We start from the raw sequence: 8,039 nt of genomic DNA, 5'->3' as shown, positions 1-8,039 counted from the left end.
TGGTGAGCCGTAACGTAACGACGAAGACACGACGAAGGCGACGAGAACTCGGCGGTTTGCTTGGAGCCGAGCAGCGCAAGAGAGCGCTCGCTCGGAAGTGAAGTGGCACATAATGCGTAAGAGTATTTTCAGGGGTCGATGACCGCTCTGCTTCCTCGAGGCCTTCCTTCCCCTCTTCCTCCCCCGCCTTCTTCTCCACGGCGAACGGCAAATCGCTCACGTGCGAACCTTCGATCGACTCCCGAGGACGACGACAAAATCGACCTCCTCTCTGATATATCATATTTTATTTTTAGTTTCATTTTGATTTCTATTTGAGACACGTATTAATAATCAAATCTCCTCGTTTTCTTATCTCTCTCTTTCTCTCTCTCTCTCTCTCTCTCTCCCCCCTCTCCCTCTCTCTCTCTCTCTTTCTCTTTCTTGCAATATCTTTGCTCCAGATATATGATATCGTTCATCGAAATATCTGAGTTTAAAGAAAAATCTGAAAAGAAAGAAGATCAATTATTTTTCTATCGAAACTTTGACTCCTTTCGTTTTCTTGCCTCGTTTTATATTTTTATGTTTTGTGTTGTTTTCTTTTTTTTTTTTTTTTTTTTTCTTTGGTCTCGTTTTATTTTTTTTCCTCGAATATGAAACGAAGGAAGATTTCATCGATAAATCGTATCAAGGCGATCAGGAATCATTGAGGAGACATCGATCGATCGATCGATTCCGCTTTGAAAATGAAACTCTCGTGACACATTCGTTTTTATCGGCACCTGTTAGGTGCACGAATCTCAGGCGATGCTTCGAACGTATACGGAAAGTCGGCGAGGTATACTGCTCCGTATAGGTGGCATTGACCCTCGCCGTTTCGCTCTACGTAGGTATCTACCTACGTAGGTTCGTGAGCTCGCACGTATTATCGTGACCGAAAACAAATCCGTTTCTAACGGATCGTTTCTTTGCTCCGCCGACGAATGTCGGACGTTCAGTGGCCTAAGCTTACGACTTACGACTTATGAATTACGAATTGTGTAATGCCAAATTTCGGATGCTTCTCATGGATTATTCAAATTTTTCTTTTCCACGGCTATTGTCATCAAAAGATAAGGAAAGAAAGATTTACAAATAATTTCTATGTCTCGTTTTAAATCTTCGAATATCGATATTTAAAAATATCATAATAACGCGTTCGTCGGACAACTTTCAAAGAAATTTTATGAATTTTAACCTTTTCCTAATGAAAAACGCTGTATAATTCTTTATTTTTCTTTTTATTTTTTTTTATTTATTTATTTATTTTTTTTTTTTTTTGATAATAGAATTTTCTATTAGTAAAAATCTTTGTAAATATTACGTAAACGTATAATGCAAGTATCGAAAATAAAAAAAAAAAAGATAAAAAGAAAAAGAAATGCGGTTCGTCGGTATTATCGGAACGATAAGGGTTAATTTCGTTTTTATCGATGACAAAGTTAAACGCTCGTAACGAAAGCTTAGCAAAGAAGCTTAGTCAAGATAAATTCGATCGTAGAAGGTCATTGCTGGTTGCTCGATGCACTCTCGCGAGCATTCTATGCGCTTTTTCCCCGCGGACTTAGTTGGGAACGAGGAAGACCTAGTTTGAAGGTAGAACGCTGCAACGGCACTAGGTCACGCATCGCAGTTCCTGAACGGCTGAGCGTTCGTGAGCGCGCTCAGTGTGCTTGTGCAAGAAGCGCAGCCTCTATATGCGACACGCATACGCGACGAGAGAGTAGGGCCTACTCGAGCCGACTTCCTCCTCCTCCTCCTCCTCCTCCTCCTCCTCCTCCTCCTCCTCCTTCTCCTCCTCCTCCTTCTCCTCCTCCTTCTCCTCCTGCTCCTCCTCCTCCTCCACCCGTTCTTTTTCTTCCTCCTCCTTCTTCTCCTCCTTCTTCTCCTTCTTATTCTCTTGGTGACGGTCGCAATGTGCATTTTACAAGTTTATTTCTATACGAGTCCTATGACTCTATGCGTTCGATAAGACACGTCGATGCAACAACGGGCGTGTCTCCTGACCGATTCGTCTCATTGTATTCATCCTCCTCCTTCTCTTTTTACATAAAAAGATTTTCATTGGCATGTCTATAAAGGAGAGATAAAAGAAAAATCTGGATATATTTATATATATCTAATAAAATATATCTAAATGGATATATAAAAAGTCGAAAAAGTATTTATCATTTTATTATTCATATATTTCGATTTGACTTGTTTTTATATAGGTAAATAATATTTTTCTTTGAAGGTTAACGGTAACCAACGTCATCATTTTATCCTGATTGCATTTAGGAAACTTTTCCGCTCGACGTCAACGAAAGTACGTCTGTATAACTGTACTTTAAGAGGGAGGAGAGTGAATTTCGTTTGAACGGTGAAAATTTACGCTTCGAGGATAAATGGGAAGGATCAATGATAGTTTTGTATAAAAGATTTAATGAAAAAAATCGCAATGGTTTGACGAAGACGGAAAATATTCCGCGAGCGAACAGGCAAACTCGATTCGCATACGCGCTACGTTGCTAAGTGTGTTACCAACGTGAGCAGGGTGAATGCCCTTGAGAGACCTAGACCCGAAAGAACGTTCCTCTCTCGGCGCCGCACGACAGAGAACGTTCTTCCCGCACGTTGCCAATCAAAATGCTAATTTTCCGCAACGATCTCGTCGTTGTCGCCTTCGAATAACCCTCGATTATGCGATCGTGCGATAACTCAGACGATGTTCAATAATAGTCGAAGATATATATATATATATATATATATTTATATATATATATATTTATATATATATACCTTGAGAATCCGACTAACATAAGTATTTTTCATTTCTTTTCTAAGATCCGCCTGTACTCGATCACGGAACTCGTGCCATTTTTTTTTTCTTTGGATTAGGAACAAGAACGGAGAGAAAGGCGGAAAGCGATCGCGCACTCTATTACACTCGGTTCTGTATTTCTACAAAGCTATGTTCGTCATTTGAAAACATTAACAAATTTAAATACTGTAACAAGAAAATAATTCGAAATCCCTTTTTTCGACATTAACCTTTTAAATTGATTCCTCGAGCGTTTCCAAGAGTATGGTGTGATCGAATTGTACAAATAAAATTTTTATGTTAATGTAAAGCGTTGATCTAATGTTCTTGGTAATTTTTCTGAACCATTGATAAGTCATTGACTGGTGACCTAGCTAGGAACCTGGGTGGGATGAGGTATCGTCTCGTCGAAGGAGCGAGACAGCCTTGCGGTTCAATAATTGAAATTTACTTTTGTATCAATAGCAAAAGTAAATCAAGTAGTCAGCCCTCAAGAAGTTTTGCCTCTCTTATTATTTGTTAATTATTAAATGAATTAATGTATAATGATTGTTATTTATCGTTATAAAGAATTTATCAGCTCGTGGTGGTTATCGTATGTTTAGAAGTAAAGTATTGTATGTAAGAAGTTGATAATAATCATTCATGTAAGTTAATGAAATAAAATTATATATCTTTATTTTAATTGCTTCTTAAATCTTCTATTAGTTCTGCAAATTCTAATATCCTTAGGTCCTTTAACTATCCATCCTTTATTCGTCTCAATATTATTAAGATAAGTTGGTTAATTAAATAAGATATATTAGATAAGTTTGTTAGTTTTTCCAAAACTAGCTATCGTTCATTGATTTTGCAAAACATAATATTAAATTATAAGTCTAGAGCTTTGATAGCCGCTGACCCAGGCCGTGCCAAGTGTGCATTTTGTTGACAATAAAATCAATAAAATAAATCTCTCTCTCCTCTCTCTCTCTTTTTGAAGAGATTCAAAGAAAATTCGTCAAAGTTTAGAATAAGTGAAGCTTACGGAAACGCTAGTCTGTAGCTGATTGAGGAACCGTTTGCTTTGCTTTACTTTGCTTTGCTTTACTTTGCTTTGCTTTGCTTTGCTTTGATTTGCTTTATTTTATCTTCGATCGTTTATTCCTACACTTTACTATAGCTATGCGTTCATCTCTTGTAAATATTTTAAAATTTAATTAAATTAGAAAGAAAATTCGTCGAAGTGTTTGAAAAAAGTGAAGCTTGCGGACACACTTGTTCGCTTCTGATTAAGGAACCGTTTGGTTTGTTTTGCTTTCCTTTCTCTCTCTTTCTTTCTTTTCATTCTTTCAAAGGTGCAAGGTGGAAGCGTTGACGTTAGATTATACGAAGAGAGGTCGCGCTCGGTTCAACCGCCACGTACGTTCTACGGTATGCTAAGTGTGTTAACAACGGCAGGCAGGGTGAACGCCCTCCTCAGACCTAGACCCAAAAAGCGGAGCCGTTCCATGGGCAACTGCCACTGGCACTGGGTTAAGGCGAAGTCGTGTGACGTGGTGCAGGCACAGGAGCCAACGCAGCATGTAACAAGTCTGCGTGGACCAAGCCGCGAACTTTCTCGACTTGCAACGTCGCCTCGAATGTAATGGATCTAGTATAAGATCTACGAATCGTTTCGTTGAAAGAGGTTGCGCCGATCTTTCGTTCATATTTGAAAACGAAAGGTTTTGCTTTCCATCCATCTCCATTTTCGAACATTTCGGACAACAAATTTCTATGTTAAACTGATTTATTTATCCGACGACTGACTCATCCAATGATTCCGTTTTGTCAAAACACTTTCTTTCGAATCATTGAGTAATCATATCTCTTGGAATTTCATTAGCTAGCTAGCTAGACAGGCTCGCCAAAAACCATGAACCTTTTCAGACATCCAGAACTATTTTCAGACATTTAGCTCTGGGAGAGTTGCCAAGATACATAAATTATATCTATCTTTTACTATACCATGTTTATATTCGGCAATAAGGAAAAGATCGATTATCTATGATTTACCAATACTCTTCTAAGATCTCAAAATAGTTATGTATACAAAACATTAAATTCTTCAAGAAGAGAGTGAAAATATCAAAACTGGCTGTCATCTTTATTATGATGATAAGTACGTATGTACGTATATACGTACGTATTTACTTACGTACCTATCGACCAAGAACAAATAGTGATAGTCGAATAAACGTCGTACGCTTTTCCGCGATGAAGTCAAACCGAGTCGATCGTTGATCGGGGCCGACGCTCGCTACAGGAAGACTATCCGGGCTCGCATAACCGGTGAGAGGAAAGGTGCGGATGTATAGTTACGTCCTGGTCGCGACGCTGGATGGAAGTCCATCCTTGATGGAGGTTACTCCGGGACATCGTCCCACATCTCGCTTGGATATGAACTTGTGTCTTCTTTCGACTTGCCGGTCGTCTCCCTTTCCTCTCCTCCCTCCTCTCCTTGCCTTCGTCCTTCTTCCTGCCACCTCCCTCCATCCCCACTACTGCCGTTGCTATTGCCACCTTCTACTACACCTCCTCTTTCTTCTCTTCTCTTCTTCTACCCACGTTCGTCTATTCGTCTCCCTTTTCCTTTCGATCCTTCTTCTTCTTATTCCTCGTCTAACTTATCGTTCCTTGCTTGCACGCTCGTCTAAATTTCGAGAAAACAAAAAAAAAAAGAAAAAGAAGAAAGGCTTTCACAGTTTTATTCTAAGAAAATAAAAGTTTATATTTAAAATGTCTCTCTTTCTCTTTCTATTCTTTTTAACGTCTTATTGCAATAAATAATTAATATCCTTATTTTTACGTTTACTTCGATAATTAAGTAGAATCCTCTTATCAATTTTTATTATTAAAACCTTTCGATTTATATCAGGATCCAACGAGATATAACTGGATCCAACGAACTTCCTCCATTCGAAAACGCTCGAGATTCGCATCGACAAATGTCTCGTTATATAAAAGATACGTACATACGCAAATGTGTACAGTAATACGGGTACCACGGTTAATATTTATAGCGTTATAAAATGTTTACAAGCGACGGAATTACGTACGAGCCAGCCGTATCGCACCTGTCCACGTCGAAGGTCGTAGCATAAATAATCAGCCCTTTTCAAGAAGCATTCGAAGTTTATGTCTCTTCTTTTTTCTTTCTTTTTATGTCTTACATAGTTTCTTATTTTTCTTCCTCTCTCTTTCTCTCTCTCTCCTTCTCTCTTTGTCTCTGTCTCTATCTCTGTCTCTTATTTGTTTCAATATTCAAAGGGCAAACAACTCCGACTTGTTTGTTTTTTTTTGAACATGTTTTCATCATAACGATTTCTTTAAACTAGATAACTAAGTATTATATGAAAAATATTTTTTAAAAAACACTTTCGCATTAACGTTTTCCTACGTATGTATGTATGTACGTAAATATATGTATGTACGTATGTATGTAAGATCATGCTTACAGCTTTTATCTTTCGTGGACGACTCGTACAAAATGTTAATATTACTTTCCGCAATGTCATTGGCCAAAGATTCGAGGTCGGTTACAGGTAAACGGCCCGAACGTTGAACCGACGGACGACCTCTGACAATGAAGAACCTTATTTTCGGTGTCGAAATCATTCTTCGATCGATCGTTATTGGAACACCTTAAAAAATTATCATTTATTATTTTTTTTTCTACGGTTAATAAATTATCATTTATTACTTTTTTTTTTTTTTTTTTTTTTTTATAATTTATTTAATTCATTCTATCTTTCAAAATTGATTACTATTACAAAATTTATATATATTACATATCTGAAAGGTTACATAAATCTAAACAACATCGACAAAATAAAAAAGTGAACAAAATTTCTTATGATCTGTGCGTTCGAAGTTGACGAAAAGGATTCGTAATCAGACTATAAGAGATTTGTCAGGGTAAGAGGAACGATGAGAGGAACCTTTGAAAGAGAAAAAGGAAAGAAAAAAGAAAACAGAAAAAGAAAAGAAAATAAAACGAGTCAGATGGTTCAAAGTAGGACCCTCGAAGATTATAAACCGGACTATCGAGGATGTAACGTTACGTCTGTTAGATCGTAGGAGGCTCTAAAAAAATGTTTGAAATCCGTAGCCAAGGCCACAATTCTTTCATGATAGATTCAGACATTTACCGTCCGTCCTTGTTTGATCTACACGCGTGGTAATCTTAAAGAAAGGATCATATTATCCTATAAAAGAACATAATCGAGCTTTGGCATTTAAAAGGATGTTATAAAAAGATATGTAATAAATTCATGTATTTTTGAAATAAGATTAATCATTAATATAAATAAAGTGATGCGTGAAAATTATAGAAAAAAAAAAAATATATATATATATTTTAAATGGTATTATGATTATTAATTAAAAATGGTATTAAAAGTATTACAGTATTCATTAACACATTTCGATCATTTTTATATAAAAATCTTACTAATTTCTCTTTTTTATTATCCATAAATTAAATTTATTATAAACTAAGTTATTATATATATATATATATATATATATATATATATATATATATGAATAAGAAAGCTCATTATAATTTAACTGTTCATTTTAAATAATTAATAATCACAATAGACTTTCGATTATCACCGTAATCAACGTAATTTCGTCAATCAACGTAATCGATTTATTACAAAGCCAAGGAAAAGATAAAAAGGGGAAAAACTAAAGGAAGAACATAGGAAATGAAAAAGCAGAAACGAAAAGTAAAGATACAAATAGACATTATTTCTTCATCGAAGAAAGAATTTCCTTAGCCGACGTCTCGAGAAACCGTTCGACATTGAACCTGGCATTGATTTTGTACTCTTACAAGAGACGTAACATGTAATTACAGTATATTCACTCTCGCGATAGCGCGCAAGGAAATCGCTTTTCTCGCCTCGGCACGCGCCTACGCGGAATGCATGATATAAACGCGCTCACTCGTATCCGTTCATCATGAGGACTAGGCTAACGAAGAGAAATCTCTTCGATAAGTTTTATTTATTGAAAATGTTTTTTCATTTTACGCAAGGCCCAAAAAAAATACGAATATCCCCTTCCAATCCAATATCGATCGAATATATGTATCTCTATCACGATAATGTATCTTTCCTTATCTTTATATTTTTGTATAAACATTTTTCAACTCATTTAAACAGAATATTTTAACATTATTTCG

At 36.4% G+C, this 8,039-nt stretch overlaps 1 protein-coding gene across 1 annotated transcript in view; it reads right to left on the bottom strand.

Moving 5' to 3' along the window:
- LOC124952600 (zinc finger protein rotund) overlaps positions 1–8,039 on the bottom strand; it is a 37,361-nt gene that overhangs the window by 26,875 nt on the left and 2,447 nt on the right. Inside the window, exons 3-4 of the mRNA XM_047502718.1 lie at positions 5,707–6,489; positions 5,008–5,498 (exon numbers count right to left, since the gene is read on the bottom strand). The gene's annotated coding sequence lies outside the window, so the exon portion shown is untranslated. The remainder of the gene's footprint in view (positions 1–5,007; positions 5,499–5,706; positions 6,490–8,039) is intronic.

This window comes from Vespa velutina, chromosome 10 (assembly GCF_912470025.1).
Source record: "Vespa velutina chromosome 10, iVesVel2.1, whole genome shotgun sequence".
Classification (NCBI taxonomy): Eukaryota; Metazoa; Arthropoda; class Insecta; order Hymenoptera; family Vespidae; genus Vespa; species Vespa velutina.
The sequence above is the reverse complement of the archived record's forward strand: the minus strand, read 5'-3'. Positions and strand labels throughout refer to the sequence as shown.